The sequence below is a fragment of the Oncorhynchus nerka genome, linkage group LG24 (genome assembly GCF_034236695.1).
Source record: "Oncorhynchus nerka isolate Pitt River linkage group LG24, Oner_Uvic_2.0, whole genome shotgun sequence".
Taxonomy (NCBI): domain Eukaryota; kingdom Metazoa; phylum Chordata; class Actinopteri; order Salmoniformes; family Salmonidae; genus Oncorhynchus; species Oncorhynchus nerka.
The window spans coordinates 43,675,437-43,681,451 of NC_088419.1; positions in this window are offsets into that span (position 1 = coordinate 43,675,437).

Below are 6,015 nucleotides of genomic sequence, written 5' to 3' on the forward strand. Positions count from 1 at the left end.
AAGTGCCAGTCAGCCAGGATCCGCCAGAAGTGCCAGTCAGCCAGGATCCGCCAGAGGTGCTGTCAGTCTGCATGAAGCAGCCAGAGCTGTCAGTCTGCAAAGAGCTGCCAGTCTGCAGGGTGCTGTCAGCCTGCATGGAGCAGTCAGAGCTGTCAGTCTGCATGACGCAGCCAGAGCTGTCAGTCGGCAAAGAGCTGCCAGTCTGCAGGGAGCTGTCAGTCTGCAAGGAGCTGTCAGTCTGCAAGGAGCTGACAGGGTGCTGTCAGCCTGCATGGAACAGTCAGAGCTGTCAGTCTGCATGAAGCAGCCAGAGCTGTCAGTCTGCAAAGAGCTGCCAGTCTGCAGAGAGCTGTCAGTCTGCAAAGAGCTGCCAGTCTGCAAGGAGCTGCCAGTCTGCAAGGAGCTGTCAGCCTGCATGGAGCAGTCAGAGCTGTCAGTCTGCATAGAGCAGCTAGATCCGCCAGTCAACCAGATTCTTCCAGATCAGACAGTCAGCCATGATCTTCTAGATCTGCCAGTCAACAAGAATCTTCCAGATCTGCCAGTCAACCAGTCTCTTCCAGATCTGCCAGTCAACCAGTCTCTTCCAGATCTGCCAGTCAACCAGAATCTTCCAGATCTGCCAGTCAACCAGTCTCTTCCAGATCTGCCAGTCAACCAGTCTCTTCCAGATCTGCCAGTCAACCAGAATCTTCCAGACCTGCTAGTCAACCAGTCTCTTCCAGATCTGCCAGTCAGCCAGGATCTACCGGAGCCTACTACCTGCCTGAGCTTCCTCTCAGTACTGGGCTTCCTCTCAGTACTGGGCTTCCTCTCAGTACTGGGCTTCCCCTCAGTTCCGGGCTGCCCCTCAGTCCCGGGCTGCTTCTGTCCCGAGATGCCCCTCTGTCCCGAGCTGCCCCTCTGTCCCGAGCTGCCCCTCTGTCCCGAGCTGCCCCTCTGTCTCGAGCAGCCCCTCAGTCACGAGCTGCCCCTCAGTCCAGTGGGGATCTGGGTGAAGACTATTAGGCCATGGTCGGCGGCGAGGGTGGATTATCCCAGGACGCGAAGGGGAGGAACTATTACATTAATGGAGTGGGGTCCACGTCCCGAGCCGGAGCCGCCACCATGGACAGACGCCCACCCGGACCCTCCCTATGGTTTTGAGGTGCGTCCGGGAGTCCGCACCTTAGGGGGGGGGGTTCTGTCACGCCTTGGTCATAATGTTTTGTGTTTTCGTTATATATTTTGGTCAGGCCAGGGTGTGACATGGGTTATGTGTTGTGTTCGTATTGGGGTTTTATAGCATTGGGATTGTGTATGATTTAGGGGTGTGTCTAGTTAGGCTTGGATGCCTGAGGCGGTTCTCAATCAGAGTCAGGTGATTCTTGTTGTCTCGGATTGGGAACCGTATTTAGGTAGCCTGAGTTTCACTTTGTATCTTGTGGGTGATTGTTCCTGTCTTTGTGTAGTGTTCACCAGATAGGCTGTATTAGGTTTCACGTTCCGTTTGTTGTTTTCGTATTTAATAGTTATTTCATGTATCGTCATTCATTCATTAAAGAACATGAGTAACCACCACGCTGCATTTCGGTCCTCTCTTTCAACAAACGAAGAACGCCGTTATACCTGGTACATGTGACTATTACAGTTTTTCTCAGTCGCTTTGGTGCATTTTTCACATCATCCCTAACATCTGCAAAATAATAAGTGCATTTCTCAGAACAATTTGTACAAACTGCAATATACAATAGATATGTTTCTAAAGCTAGTCAGTCACTAAAAATCCTTAGTACATCTCTCAAAAGTAAATATTCATGCCAATGATCATGTCAGTGTCATCAGAATGATACGTAATTGAGTCATTGTTCACGAACAAGGTCGTCAAAATGTTTAGGCATGTTGTCAATGTAACTGTGTACTTTGACAGTGTTGCCTGATGTAAACTTAGGCTACAGTTTGGATGACAGTTACTGTATTGAAAATGGACAAGGCTGCACTTCTATGGCTTATATCAATTTCAACAGTACTATTTACATATTACTGTATGTGGGTTATTGATTGAAAGAGACTGGACTACCCAAGGGGCACAAAGGAAAAAAACTAAATTAGAAAGAAACACAGGAAACCACCCCTAAGGCACAACTTTGCCTGCAGCACTGTTGTGCTGTCTCTACACATCCAGAAGTTCCTGTCTGTCGGCCCACATATTCTCATCCACATCACACCGGATATTTTCCCTCCCAATGCAACGTGGAAAGAATATTTTGGAATGCCTTATCCATCCTCTGCAGGCGTCTACTGTGATGTCCTCACATGCTGCATCCATTGCAGCCAGCAGGGTCATCTGTGTGTGTGGCTGACGATCGTACACCTTCCACCTCCATGCTGAAAATAACTCCTCAATTGGGTTAAGGAATGGTGAATAAGGTGGGAGGAATTATATGAGCATCCTCGGGTGGCTCACAAACCATTGCCTTATGATGTTTGATCGATGGAAACTCACATTATCACAAATGACCACATACTTTGGCAAATCCTCTCTAAGCAGACCCCTCTCATCATCAGGGATGAGAGCCCTGTAGAGAGTCTCTAAAAAGTTGAGTAGATGCTGGGTGTTGTATGGCCCTATAAGGGGGATATGGGTTAGGACACCATGCTCCGAAATAGCAGCACACATGGTGATATTTCCTCCCCGTTGGCCTGGCAAATCCACAGTAGCTCTGTGACCGATGATATTCCGACCCCACCTTCTGCATTTGGTCAGGTTGAAGCCAGCCTCATCCACGTATACAAAGTTGTGAGAGGGTTCAGATTCAGATTCCCACTCCATTATACGCTATATCCCAGAACACACAGTTGAATTTGTTTTGGTAAGGAAGAGTGACATAAAATGTACATATTATTGCATGTTCCTTCCACAGCAATGGAAATGTGTGCAGTTTATGCTTACTGTACTATGTATCACTATAAAATGTTGCTGTAAAGTAGTTCCATAGATATATGTTTTACCTGTACATACTGGTACCGTAGCTCCTTAACTCTGTCCTCATTCCTTTGGAATGGTACACAGTACAGCTGTTTCATACTCATCTGGTTTCTATGCAGCACCCTGTCGATGGTTGAGATGCTAATCGTATGGATGTTTTCAAAGACATCGTTGTCTTCTATAATGGTCCTTTGTATTTCCCTGAGTCTCATGGCATTGTTTACTCGAACCATGGTGCAAATAGCCTCCTCCTGTTGAGGTGTGAAAAGGCGTCCTCTGCCACCGGTTTGAGGTAATCTTGCAGTCCTATGTGGGGAAATGCAGTGATGCATCGCACACTTTCACATAGACAAAAACTATGCAAACACACATTTTACTGTAAAACATACAGTTGGGTGCATGTAAGGTGCAGAATGTATCTGTATAGAGTATATTTCTGTATGCTGTGAAATACAAGTGGACTACTGTAATATGAAGCATTGTAGGAAGTATACAGTATATTGCTTATATACAGTAACAGTGCACTGTACATCGGTGGACATACCTGTTCTCTCTTCGAAACGTTTGAACTATTGAGGACACGGTTGATCTCACAATATTCGGCTGCACCCTTCGACCCGTCTCAGCCATTGTAAGGCCATGATTGACAACATGGTCTAAAATAGTGTCCCTTATGTCATCAGATATGCGCCTATGTCCTCTTCTGCCTCTTCCTCTGTTTTGCCTTCCACCACGCATCCTTGCTCCTCTTCTTCCTCCTCTTGGCTGTTGACCGTGTTCGTTTCCTGGTCCATCCATTATTGGAAAATTGCAACTCTGTGTTGTGGTCTGTCTATATATGCTTGGCAATTGATTCTTCATGAGATGCAACTTTGAGCAATTTAGACAACTGGTTGATTGTTGGTTGAACTAACACTTTTACATTCCTTCATGAGTGAGGGTCAATTTCACCTGCACGATTCATCAATTCACGTTTTTGTACAAAAGGTATAATAGAAATGTGTAAAACTATGCTTGACAGTTTATGACAAATAGCTCAACAATTTTGCATGTAATGGCTTATTCAAGGAACTAATGCCTAGATGTTTTGAGGGGTAAGACTATTCAACAGAGAACCATCTACTATATTTTGATCAACATGACATGAGCAATTGATAATGTGGAAAAAAGCTGACACTTGTACATTATCAATTGCAATTTGTTCAAAGGAATAAGAAATTGCTTTAATGATGTGCACAAGTGACAAGATGATTTGGAATTTGTACAAGTAGTATCAAGAATTGCACTTTTGATCTAAGAAATTCACCAAAGCGACTGAGAAAAACTGTAAACTCTGAATTATAAGCTCTATGTCTCGTGATGATGGAATGACCATCCCAACGCAGACAGGTCCGAGCTAAAAGAGCCAAGTGGATGAACATTTAAACATTTGTGACAAGCTCGAGCTCAGACCAAAAATATTTCCCCAGGCAAAACATATCAACAAAATACACCTTACTCCCACTAGTCAGACTGAGGTTCAAATGAGAAGGTAACATTCAAGTTTCATTGAATGGCAGCACCTCACAGTGGGCTACCACTGCTGTATGACATACCATAATATATTCATTGTTTCTAGAGTTGAGGCAAAACAATTTACATACTTGAGTACAAATATTGTTCCTGGACTTATTTATTAAGGAATTAACATCCCGATTCAGGAAACTAGGTGTATTTCGCAAGTCACGACTTCACAGGAGAGCTGTTTTTTGCGCAGAAATGCCTTCTGGAACATGTGAACTTTCATGTGCCTTAATAACAAGTGTGTATGCCATCTGTAAATCCGAATAAAATTGTTAAATTACGAGCCTTGTTGCTTAAGCCAAAGAATAAAGTTAGCAACCTTCCCACGAGCCATGGTTGGCTGAGATAGTGAGTGGGCTGGACATGCCGAGAGAGGAGTTCGGATTGGTCTGCCATATTGCCAGGCCTATTCGCCCAACATCAGTCTCCGCAGCAATGTGCTAACGTCTAGTGGAAAGCCTTCCCAGAAGAGTGGAGGCTGTCATAGCAGCAAAGGAGGGACCAACTCCATATTAATGCCCATGATTTTGTAATGAAATGTTCGACAAGCATGTGTTCACATACTTTTGGTCATGTAGTGTGGGTTCAGAAAGCTTTTCCCATACCGATCTCGACAAAACATTTCTGTATGGACCTCACTTTGTGCACGGGAGCATTGTCATGCTGAAACAGGAAAGGGCCTTCCCCAAACTGTTGTCACAAAGATGGAAACACAGAATCGTCTAGAATGTCATTGTATGTTGCAGCATTAAGATTTCTCTTCACTGGACCTAAGGGGCCCGAACCATGAAAAACAGTCCCAGACCATTATTCCTGCTCCAGAGTCCAATTGCGGCGAGTTTTACACCACTCCAGCCAACGCTTGGCATTGCGCATGGTAATCTTAGGCTTGTGCGGCTGCTCGGCCATGGATACCCATTTCATGAAAATACTGACCAATAGTTATTGTGCTGATGTTGCTTCCAGAGGCCGTTTGGACCTTGGTAGTGATGTTTACGCTCTGCACGCTTAAGCACTCAGCTGTCCCGTTGTGTGAGTTTGTGTGGCCTACCACTTCGCGTCTGAGCCGTTGTTGCTCCTAGACATTTCCAGAAGTTTGACAAACTGACTTGCCATATTGCCATATTGAACGTTAATGAGCTCTTCAGTAATGCATTCATTATACTGCTTAGGCTAGGCTATGGAGATTGCATGGCTGTGTGCTCGATTTTATACACCTGGGAACAGGTGTGGCTGAAATAGCCAAATCCACTAATTTGAAAGGGGTGTCCACATACTTTTGTATATATAGTGTATAACGGCAGCGAGTAGAATTCCCTATGGGTATCTCTGCATCGTCCAGTTTATGACAACAAGTTATCTAAACTGGTCATTTGCATTAGATCAAATGAGTGCAGAGGTTTATTTTCACTTAAGTTATTTCACCTTCTGGCATCTTCTGCACAAATCATGCCCGGTGTGCATATTTTTTCCCACTGTCTCTA